Below are 12,097 nucleotides of genomic sequence, written 5' to 3' on the forward strand. Positions count from 1 at the left end.
CTGGTATTTAAACTTATGTGCTGGGGTCTTTTGTTTCACTAATACTTGTCAAACTTCACACTTAATGAACCTTCCCTCCCTCCTATATTTCTTGTTAAAGCTCTGTTTAAGGTATTTTTTTTTTTTTTTCCATCAGAACCACGGTGAGTTTTCATTAAAACAATAAAGAAAAGCTTTTAAAAAATGAACAGTCCAGGCTCAGAGCCAGCACTGGTGGAACTCACAAAAAATGATGGTGCAGGCTGGGAGGTTGCCTGCTTGATGTTAATTTTGTATTTCCAGTGTCGTTTTTGTCTCCTTTCACACATCTCTCCAAGTCTCAACTGTTTCACTAAGAAACACATCCAACACCTTTCACATACTCTGAACCAACCAGGACTTCCTTTCCATTCTGGTTGATTTTTATTTTGTGGTCTCTAGAAGGCTGTGTACACTCACCCACTAAGTGCTAAGACATCTCTTTAGTTTTTCTCCGATTGTTTCTTTCTTACTGCAAGTATATTTATGACAACAGGAGCGGACAATTCTGATGTGCCACTGTAAATTTCTCTAATGAGCCTCCTCTTGTGCAGCCTTACATGTTACAGCCATGTTCCCCTCTCTTCCAAAGTATTACAGGATGATACCAAGCCAGGAAACTTATGTTTGCGTCCTCTTTGCACAGATGAAAATTATTTCCTTGAGTGTGAGAGGTGAAAGATCTGGGGAACATGGAATGTGGTAAAGCACAGCGCCATTAAATACCTGCTTAATTTACACTTAGACTTTGCTGCAGAAACCAGTCTGTCAACCACTCCTGCATGTGCTGCTGGTGTAACCCCCTTGTATGTTGGTTATTACAGCTTAAACTCACTGTTTGTTGTCGTGGAAGAATCGTTTTTGAGCAAGGAGTCGGGGGTGCTGCCAAGAGCTCTTTTATAAAAGACGGTCCAGGGTGAAATTAAGTCAAACAAGACATCGGGGTGGAAAAGGGAGTTGTCCTACTACTGAGGAAGGATGGAGAAGACAGAGAAGGAGGAAGGAGCACAAGGAGGCAGGGCAGGCAAGAGACAGGGCAGGACACGTGCTGCACACATGGCTCAGAGGGCAGCGGTGTCCAACCTGGCACCCGGCCAGAGGGCGAGTGAGGGGCCACAGTACAAAAAGGACAAGACCCAAAAAAGCCCTGCTGGTTAGAGCCAAAGCAAACCCACAAAACCCAAAAATCCTCATGTCTTGTGTTGCAGTTACTTCTACACCCCCTGGCCCCTCCCAAAGTCCACCTGGTAACAGGAGAACATCAGCTTGGTCCAAGATTGCACCACAATCCATTGGTGGAGAATTTTATCCGTCTGATCGGAGAAGCTCTCCGGGGGTACAGTGCCCTTGGTGTTCTCCTGCTGGCTCCTTGTCCCATGTGAGACATGAATGACAAAGCCTTCTCAGAGCCAGGGCTTGCTCCATCCTCTGCTGGTTGCCTCCTTCACGTGGCATGTGTGCATCCCTCCCCTACCTGCCCCTGTCAGGTGGTGTTGAGACACATCAAAATTACCCCAAGTTCACCTGGTATGACAGGTGTGCCCCATTCCCACAGCTATTTAAAAACTCCAGTGCCAGGAAATGGGAACCCAACTATTTTAGCTCATTTTCACCTAGGGGACGTCACAGGTTTAAGAAGTATTTGCTTGTAGATTGTCCCTAAAGCACCAGGAGGTACTTCATTGTCTCCACATCAAGAAGAAATTATACTGCCTATGATAAACAAATTGAATATTTCTAGCAAATCCAAAATCATATTAAAATAGAATCAGCTTCAGTAGAAAAAGTGGAGAGATGCTCCAGGTAAGATAAAATTTCTTTGTATGTCTCTTCAGTTTATTGGTTATTTGCATCCATGTGATTTCGGTTGTATATTTTTTTGAGATATCAGGTGATAGCAATGAACATAAACATAATTTCCTTGCTTTTACTTCTTGTGGTACCTGAATGCTGGTTGAGTTCTATGCTCTAATGAAAATCCTTTCTTTCCTGGACTCTTTACTCTTCTTCAGGTATTAGAGGAGAAGTTAAAGGGTAAGTAGTTTTTCATACACCACAAAGAAAACTCCTCGATTTTTCCACTTTAAATGTTTACATCTTGTATCATCTAGATTTTTGCAAGCTAATCAACTGAACAGTGATAGCAGACTGGACTGGGGATTAATTAAAAGGGCATCACATACATCTACTTTAAATTGAAGGACAGGAAGCAGACAGGCTTTCCCACCTCAACAGTTTTGCCAAGTGTTAAAGTGCAAAAATGGGCAAAATAGTGTTTCTTTTTCATATACATCTAGATTTCAACACTCAACAGTTTGTCTGTATGACTTAAACCCACATTTAATGTCTGTCCTCTGCAATTTGTGAACCTCTGCTGTAGTTCAGGACTGCAGACATGCTCAGGGAGGGCAGGGCCAGGAATCTGGGTGGACATGGCATGGAAGGGTTGGCAAACGCTGTGTAATGAAATGATTACAGCATCTCGTACATCTTCTGATTAATAAGAAAAAATTTAGTTGCCCAAACGAAAATCAGTCTTGAGCAGACAAGAGAACAACATGAAATTGTTCTTTCTATCAGTTCAAATACAAACTGCCCAGTGATCACTGTGAGTTTGGAGGAGATGGCTCCTGTTCCATGTGGCATCGCTGCTCTTGGCATCTCACCACGGAATGCAGTCCTGGACTCAGGCCAGATTAAACAGCTGAGCAGCTCTGCCTTTAGATCCAGAGGCACAGGAGAGCAGGAAAATAGTTCTCCAATGTCAAAATCTATTTTCTTACTTTTAGCAGTAGCTAACGTTTTGTGATGTACATGCACAAGCCCATATAATGAAACAGTTTGTTTTATGAGGCTACAAGGACGTATGTGGAAAGAAATACAATGCATTTTAAAGATTTGTAGCAATGGAGAGTATTCATACTTTATGTGGTGTTTGAAGTTAATATTTACAATCTTTGTTGCTGTTTGTGCTGTGCAAAATGAGGATTGGTGTTACCTAAGTGACACATCACCGTGGATCAGTCACCAGCTGACTCCCAGAATTTCTGAGTTTTATCATCTCTAGCTCTACCCCAATAAGGCTGTGGGAGTTGAGAGCTTGTTCTGGGTTTTGAGGAGGTACTTTGGAACACTTTTTTGCTTGGTGTTTTGCAGTGTAATTGAAGGAGATTAAGGGACTTGGTAAAGCCACCAGCGCAATGATTTGCAAGAAAATTTTCCAAAACCTTTGTTTGAGAGTGATTGCCACCCCACAGAAAGTACGCTTTTTAAAAAAAATCATATTAATTGAGAAGCAAGTTGGGGGTTTTATTGAATCAGGCTATAACTTCAGAACTTTTTCACACTTCTCTTAGTTTTTGGGTTTCCTTTGGAGCAGCAAATATTGCTCAGGTGCAAGAAGGTTGCCATCCAATGGACCAGGGCCACACAGACATACAGGACTTTAAAGGTTATTTCCCACCTCATTTTCCGGGGTGAACTGAAGCTGTACCCGTGAGCTGCCCCTGAACATTCAGAAGCTCTGAGTTTCCCATGACTGGGAAAACCTGGCTACAGGAGTATCTGAGCCAAATTCTCAATGACAAATCCAATGGAGAGAAATGTTGTCTGGTGTGCTAAAATAATACAGGCATCCAGTAATGCCTGGTAAGTCATGCAATGCATTAAAACCCTGGGAAAAAAAAAAAAATTGAGACAGATATAAAATAATTTGGAGGTTCTCTTTCTTCCTGTGAAGATCATCAGTATACAGTAAGTTTCTTAAAGACCAGTGTTTAAATTATTAAAGCTGCCAGTTTAATGAAAAAGTAACAGCTCAGTTCAATAATTCATGACAACAATTTGAGGCAAAGCACACAAAATACTTTTAGCATGTGTCTCAAGAACAGTTAGACACAGGATCAAAATATGCAATGTTACACACAGTGTGTTCTTATCTGTTAGGTCTGGTAGGAGGAATAAACATTTTTTCCTGATGAGAAAATCAAAGTTTTGTGCCATTTCAGTGAAGTCAAGTTGACACCTGCAGAGAAGCAAGTCATGACATTTTAGCTGACTGGGTTTTCCCCCCCCCCCTCCAGTTGTGGTTTGTTTCTTCATTTTATTTACCCTGAGAAACAAAATAAAAAAAGTTGAGATGAGGATTTGGAATATTTTCTAATAATTTATAATTTTCCATTTTTATTTTTGTTTTCCTCTTCTTTTTTTTTTTTTTTTTTTTTTTTTTTTTTTTTTTTTTTTCCTTCCCATTAAATAAGTAGCTCATATATTTTGTGCTGGGGCAGTTCTACTGAGGAGAAAAACATTTGAACATATTAATAATAAAATAGTGTCCTTCCTTCCTTGTTGCCCCCCTCCCCGCCCCTGCCTCCCTCCGATTGCTCAAACATTGCTGCATTTATCATGATAAAAAACTTCAGATTTCATAATAAGAGATCTATTTTCATGTCATCCTGGCATAGACCTGCCTGAATGAGCCAGGAAGATCCTTAAAAAAATATGAATTTAGGATCAATAATATTTATAGCTCCATTTACAAAGCTGAAGTCAAAGGCATGGATAATGCAGAATTTATTAAGGGAAATTACACTGGGGATTTTGCTTACTGGCCTCTAATCCTACCTCGACTTTTTAGCATCTCATTTTGTCAGGAAAACATAAGTTGCAGGTGTTCATAAATGTAAACTGGCACATAAAGAAGCTCACAAATTATATCTGTTGTGACCTAATATTGCAGTATAGGGTACTCTTCAGTGGTGTTTTTCCTGGCTGCATCTTATTTTTGTTAACTCTGGGTACCATTAAAGACTATGATAAAGTTATTGTAATGGAATTGAAATACATTTTATTACACCAATATAAGCTCCATTTACTGTGCAATATGACAGTGCTTAATAATTTTATATTACAAGCGTAATTATGACATCAAATTAGTAATTTTCACGAAGTACTTACATTAGACACTCATATGATACGGTGCTGTGTATTTTAATTCTCTGGGGTGCCTGAAAACACACATTTTAGTGGAGGAAAAAACAGAAATGTGAAAGGAAGCACCTCATACCTCCTTTGAGAAATTTCCTTAGGATATTTACCATCCACTGGGGTACAGGTATTATCAAGATTGTTTTTAGGTTTCAATACACTGCTGATAAAGCCAGAAAGTTACTGAATTCTAAAAATCGTGATGAATCCCCTCTTTGGTGATCACATCAAAGGTTCCCAAAGCCACTGCCTCGTTATTCTGAGCAGCCTTAGTTTGATTAATTCCACTGGACCAGTAGGGCTGTTCCTGATGGATTGGGGGGGTGGGAAGGTTTGGAAACTGCAGTTCAGAGTCTGAAATTGGGAGCTGGTGGAGCTGCAGAACCCCCTTGGACAAAGGGATCAATTTGTCCCACGGAAATGCGATTCCCTCCAAGGTAGAGCACAGAGGACTTGGCAGTGCTGAGCCACACTGGTTTTGAGGCAGGAACTCAGGATTTGTATCCAAGTGATGTAACTGTGGAATCTTTGTGGGTTTTTTTTTCCTCTGTCCTTGGGGTATTCGCATGGAATTAATTTTCTATTCAGGTGCTGAAAACTTTTGCAATGCAAATTCATCTGAGGGTTTGGCTTTTATCTGCTAAAATAAATGACAGAATGCGATGAAGGTTCACGAGCATCTTAATAAACCTTTAAGAATCTGCCTTAAATACCAGTTTTCTATACTAGAAAGCTCATCAATATCTAGACAGCCATGCAAACAGCGAGGAGGCCAGTCCATTAATGAAATGTTAATGACTGAATTAGACCTGTAATAACAGAAGTAGAATGCACTGCTGTGAGTCCATTAACATCAGCAGACCCTGCTGGGAAACAAGTAAACACAACATACAAAGGGAAAACTTGTGCTAATAAACAGTTTTTGTGCAGTAAAGGTGCTTGGAAGCTCAAGCTGTAAATCCCATTCATTGCTGTTCTAGTGGGGATTTTTTTTTTTTTTTGAAAAGTTAATCCGAGCAACATACCGAATATACATTTCACAGTGACATAAAATATGCTCAACAGCAAAGTCCTTGCCCCAAAAATTAACCAAAGACTGATGCCAGATATCCTGACATACATTCCTGTTGTGATATGTTGTAAGAATAAACAGTTCCATGGCAATTGCAGCTTCATCCTTGTCTTTGGGAAGAATCTCTTCCCTGTAAGGGTGCTGAGGCCCTGGCACAGCTGCCCACAGAAACTGTGGCTGCCCCATCCCTGGAAGTTTTCCAGGCCATGTTGGATGGGGCTTGGAAAAACTTGGGATAGTAGAAGGTGTCCCTGCCCATAGCAGGGGGTGGAATGAGATGAACTTCAAGGCTTTTTCCAACCCAAACAATTTTATGGTTTTATGACCATCAGGTCAAACGCAGTCTCTCTTCCTTACACTTGTAGATTTTAGGGTTCAAATGAGGCTGGAAGTTTTTCAGGCCATCTTGGACGGGGCTTGGAACAACTTTGGGTAGTGGAAGGTGTCCCTGCCCGTGGAATGTGGTGGAACTGGATGATCTTTATTGCCCCCCTTCCAGCCCAACCATTCCATCTCTCTTTCTGCAGGAGGGTAGCCAGGAGCAGTGGTTATCACCTGATGGATAGCTGACCCAAGTGAAATGGAGTTTATGGGCCCTCACTGAGGCCCTCCTGGCCATCACAGAAACTACCTCCGTTGGCAGTAATTAGGAGCACTGTTAAAATTTTATCTTGTGCCTTAAAAGTTGATTGTGCTTTGCAGAAGGTGTTAACCCCAGCAAAGGAGATGGGAAATACAACACTGCCAGCGGCTGTGTGGGTGACCTTGTAACCCTCCATGTGAGAGTTCTTGCCTTGGGATATAGGAATTAATGACTTGACTTTCTGGAATGAGAGTCTTCTTTCCTCTTCCCAAATACATAACATTTTTCTCTTTTTTTTTCCAATAAAAGTGATATAAAAATCGTTGAGTTTACTTCAGGTCTTGAAGACCTCAGCAATGTCCTTACACAGGGGCTGAAGTAGGAAAAGCCAACATGTCTGTATCTTATCTAAATGTCTTCCTTTTTGGCAAGATTTAGAAAACTACTTGAAGCTAAGTATCCTCTTTCTGCTCCTGGAGTCCTCAGTGTATCTCCCAAGGGGCTGCTTTTCTCCCACCTTGCTCTCACCTGTGTGCAGGGGTTTGATTTGTATTTTACTCCATAGTAACGTGAGTATTTTCCCTGAATTTGCTAATGGCGTTAGAAAGGATCCCCTATGATGTTTCCAAGGAGGACTTACAGCCCTAAGGACAGCTGTTTCTGGTGGTCACATCCTGGAGGAAGATGGGGAATAGCAGTTCCCAGATCCCAAGGCTGGCACTGACTCCATGTGTCATCTCGAGTGAACCAACTGCAATCTGTGCTTCAGGTCTGTACCCCTAAATTAGGAGCAATTTCACCTCACTACCCTACAGAGCTGCCTCGAGGGTAAAACCACCAAAGAAAATAACACTGGGGGGCAGAGAATCCCTAAAATTGAAGTTAAGTACATTATTACCCTCCTCCTAGTACTGTTTGAATTTAAATTTGGGCAACTCTTACAGTGTCTGAGTCCATGGTGGCCTTTTGATTTTATGGCCCTGTCTTTGTTTCCTAGGATAACACTGAAGGACTGCAGAGAGGAAACTAACTTAATTAGAAAGAATGCAGTGATCTGATTATGTGCATTGAAGAAATAAATACAATATCTTAATACTGAAAGAAATGGTAGAATTAACGGTAAATGATATGAACCATTCACTACCCTTCGCTCTGCACAAAAGAACTGAGCTAAGCTGGACTTTTGAACCACCTTGCCAAATAAAAGAACAGCTTTTTCTTTTCAGAAAAAGCAAATTTTGATATGACCATCTGAGCAAGTTGTACTGTGTATAGTTGACTTGTCAGCAGAACAGTTTTTGCCATTTTTCCTGAAGAATTTATCATCTTTCTTGCAATACAAAGAAAAGATATTACCAATACAGGATGGTGCATGGGGTGCTTTGCCTGTGTGAACAGTCTGGGCAAAGTGAGGAACTCTCAAAACAAACTTAAATAACATTTTTTTTGTTTTGTAATCCTCAGCTGAGTCACACCAATTTCAAATCAGACGTGATACAGAAGGAAGGGAAATAACAATACAGATGTAAGGTAATGTAACAAGTTAAAAAAATAATTAGGAAAAAGTTTGTAGCTATTATAGACAAATTAAAGATTTGTCTATGTTTTCCCATAGACACAATGAAAACCCTGTTCTCTTGAGAAAGGCTTTGGCCAGTTGCTGGAAGTGTGGACTGAGGTTTAAAAATTAAGTGGAAGGAGGGGTGGGGACATGAAAAGCTGAGGTTTTTGAAGTAGAGAGAGGTGTTTGAAAAGCAAGGTCTGGAACAGAACAAATATCAAGAATCTTGAATGCAGTATGGGAAAGTCAGGAACAGACCACCAAAAGAGGGACAATGTGGTGAGGCTTCCTTGCCTTTTCAAGGATGATCCGCTCAGAGGCTGCAGTTTCATCCAGTGTTGTACTCACTGGGGTGGAGGGCTGAGGGCAGAACCACAGAACCACAGCTGGAAACCTCTGGAACAAGAAGTTTTATCTTTGGGTACTGACAGAAACAACTTTAGATTTGAACAGTGGCAATTCAAGGGGCTCTTGGCTCCATTGCAACACCTCACTCCATCTCTAACCTCTGAAGAGCTGGCTTAATTTTCCAAACCCACCTGCAGCTGAGGATTATTGAGTGAATATAAGGAATTGATTACAGCCTGTTTAGAATAAAATTGCATTAGTGTTTCCTTCTTTCCTTTGTCCAGGAATTCCTTGATGCTTCTGGGAGACGCCCTGGTAAACCAGCCTGCCCTGAATTTCCCACCAAATGAAAGCAGTTACTTTTTGCCCACTTTTTGCAAACTTCAGAGGGCAGAATGATTTCATCAGATGCATTTACTTGTCTGATTTTGCTGCCTAGTGTCACACAGTGAGGTTTTCCGAGGTATTGACTATCACTTTAAATTCTTCTCGCTTTGAGTCATCCTATCTTGTATATAATTTGAACAGGTTTTTGTATAATTATTTCTCTCAATAATTACCATTATACAATTGCTATAGCTGCCAGTTTTGTTTTTCTCTCCTGCCAGAGAACAGCAGAAATGTATTACACGTTAGTGTAACTTATGATCTCGGATTCATGTTTAAAATGCATGGAATATTTTTCATCTTCTGTTTGAGGCAATACCTCATCTGGGATCATATCTCACAGTGTAAGTTTACACTGAGTAAATGGATGTCTTGTACTGCAAAGGGGTATAATCCACAATGAAAAAGAAAAAAGATGCAAAAAATAAATAAAATCTAAATTTTTAAGGCATTGGAGGGCCAGTGAATATTAATGGCTACAGGTGGCACATCTGGACAGTCATGCAGAGAGGTTTGTGTATGGTCTCCTTTCCCCTCTTGAATAAATTGGATTTGGCCATCATTACAGCCCTTTGTTGTTGTCTTTTGATGAGGATTCTAGGAAATTGGTTTGCTGGCATGCGTGGTTTACTGGCAGGGAGGGCAAACTGGAATCTGCAGGCATGAGGGCTCCTGGTAGATATCTAATTCCAGAAGTTGTGCTCTCCAGCAGAAACTTCCTTAGCTTTGAGTTTTCTGCATGTGCTTGGTTTTACCCCCAGGGTAGGTGGGAATAGGTACAGTAGGATGGAGCAAAGGAGTGGCAGGCTTGTAAATTTTGGGAGAACATAATTTTCGGTACCTAATCCACCTGTAAAAAGCCAGTGCTCGCCTGGGTACACAGAGGACAGGAGAGCAACTCCTGTAAGGAACAGTGAAATAACAAAATTATGGCTCGTTGTTCTAAATGAATCTATGATGCTTTTTAAAAACTGATTTATGGCTATCTCCTGACAAGGATAATTAGAGATAAAACAGTTTAATCTCATGATTCATGCTGAAATTTTCTTTCAATGACACTTAAAACTGGAACACAAAGCAAAGGAGAGAGAAAGGGAAAAAAAAAGAACCCCAGAGAATATTTGGAGTATGTAGGTATGAACATTTTAAAGAGATTGGGATTAGGATGCAAGTTTGCATAATGACAAACAACTAATAATTGTGGGTAGCACAGGGTGATTGGAGGAGAGAAGTCAGGTCCTCTGTATCCCTTTTGTATGTCAGGCATGTGGGAACTTGGGCACCAAACTCTTCTTTGCCTTTTAGTGTTTTAAGTCGGCAAACGGGCTGAGTGTGCAGATGCGTTTGATTACTGATGGTCATTATGACATGAGCGGCGCCGTGATTTATTAGGATAGTTGTTGACTGGGATTCCAAGAAAAGGTAATTGTTTCAGAATTATCCCCACAATTAATTTCACATGTGTGAAGTCCATTAACCACAACTCCAGGCCAGGGGATCCGTGTAAATGCTCACAGCAAGAGCTGAGGTTTGGGATTGGAAGGATGGGCCTCTGGATTTCATGGGAATCTGAGTGTGGATTGGGGTTTTTCTGCCTCTTTCTGGCTTCCACCAAAACCATAACTGATTATTCCATTCCTCTGAAACTCCAGTGTGCATCAGTGGACGGAAATGTTGATGAAATGGAAATATCAGTGATGCAAATGTCCTCGGACTGTGCCAAGAGTAGCTTTTGAACATGGTGGGACAGGTTTTAGCACATTATCATCGTTGATCCTTGGTCATCCTTGTGTTTTAATGCTGCCTGTGCTGCTGCTTGACAGTGGAACAGGAATAAGATATCAGAATATTGTGAGAAATCTGTATTAGCAGAACTGCTGCCTGCACTAAACCATGAAATGCTCACAAACACCATGCGCCAAAACCCCAGCAGTTTGCACCCTCAGCAAACACAAAATATATGTTGCGACTCGTGATACGATGAATTTCGAGCAGAATTAATCCTTACTCAATCATTCAGCAATGAGAAATATTGAGTTGTTTTTCTTAAGGATTAGGAAAATTCTTTTGGAAGGAGACAAACATTTGTCCCTGCTGGAAGCTCCTTCAGCTGTAATGCATCATTGTGCCTGACCAGCCCTAGAAACCTTGGAAAGACAAAATATGTACAAGCTGGTTGTTAAGCATATGTGATATGTTTTGCCTCGTCACCTGGCAACGAAAAGGTTTTTCTAAACAAATTTCACACATTGCCAAAATTCCAACTTTTTGAAACACGTAAGCTGTATATTTATTATTTATTTATTTCTCATTTGTCAAATGCAGCCCAAGGTACGTCTCTCTCAGAAGAGCAAATGTTAGAATTTCTACTGGGGAAGGAAACAACTTTTGTAAGTTTAATTCACTCAGCGTTACATACTTCATGTAACAGCATTGGGACTGTAGGAAAAGATAGGAAACTTTCTGTCTGTGGAAATTATTCATAGTCTGTCCTAAAAGTGCTTTAAAATTAACAAACAGATTGACACCAAGACTCCTTTGATTGGCTTAAATTCAGCAAATGAGCATGAAATTAAAAGAAACAAGCCTGGCTCACTATGAAGTTTAAATAATAAGTAAATAATAAAAGCAGTGAGGAAAATTAAGGGCTTTGAGGGGAAGGAGTATGATGAGTAGCTGAGATCACTTAGTCTGCCCACCTGGAGGAGACTGAGGGAAGACCTGTCCCAGTCTTCAGCTTCCTCAGGAGGTGAAGATGAAGGGCAGACACTGATCTCTTTTCTCTGGTGATCAGTGACAAGACCCAGGGAATGGCTGGAGCTGTGCCGGGGAGGTTTAGGTTGGATTTCCAGGAAAGGTTCTTCCCCCAGAGGGTGCTGGGCACTGCCCAGGCTCCCCAGGGAGTGGTGACATTCCCAAGGCTGGCAGAGCCCCAGGAGGGTTTGGACACCATTCCTGGGGATGCCCAGGGTGGGATTCTGGAGTGTCTATGCAGGGTCAGGTTGAACTTGATAATGTGGGTCCCTTCCAACTCAGGATATTCCATGATTCATAACTTCTCTGTCTATATATTGTTTTGAAGGAATATAAAAAAAAGCAAAAGTTAATAATTTTTCGAGTCGCAAAACATTTAGCCTAGAAA

At 40.9% G+C, this 12,097-nt stretch overlaps 1 long non-coding RNA gene across 2 annotated transcripts; it reads left to right on the forward strand.

Moving 5' to 3' along the window:
- The first annotated feature begins 1,620 nt into the window (after positions 1–1,620).
- LOC120755292 (uncharacterized) lies at positions 1,621–11,400 on the forward strand. Of its 2 annotated transcripts, XR_005701712.2 has the most exons (6): positions 1,621–1,821; positions 7,264–7,428; positions 8,124–8,189; positions 8,853–9,031; positions 10,261–10,377; positions 11,281–11,400. It is a non-coding gene; the product is annotated as an uncharacterized LOC120755292 (long non-coding RNA). The 2 variants fall into 2 exon arrangements; XR_005701711.1 differs by lacking the exons at positions 10,261–10,377; positions 11,281–11,400 and having other exon boundaries at positions 8,853–9,517.
- The last annotated feature ends 697 nt before the right edge of the window (positions 11,401–12,097 follow it).

Source organism: Hirundo rustica, chromosome 7, assembly GCF_015227805.2.
Source record: "Hirundo rustica isolate bHirRus1 chromosome 7, bHirRus1.pri.v3, whole genome shotgun sequence".
Classification (NCBI taxonomy): domain Eukaryota; kingdom Metazoa; phylum Chordata; class Aves; order Passeriformes; family Hirundinidae; genus Hirundo; species Hirundo rustica.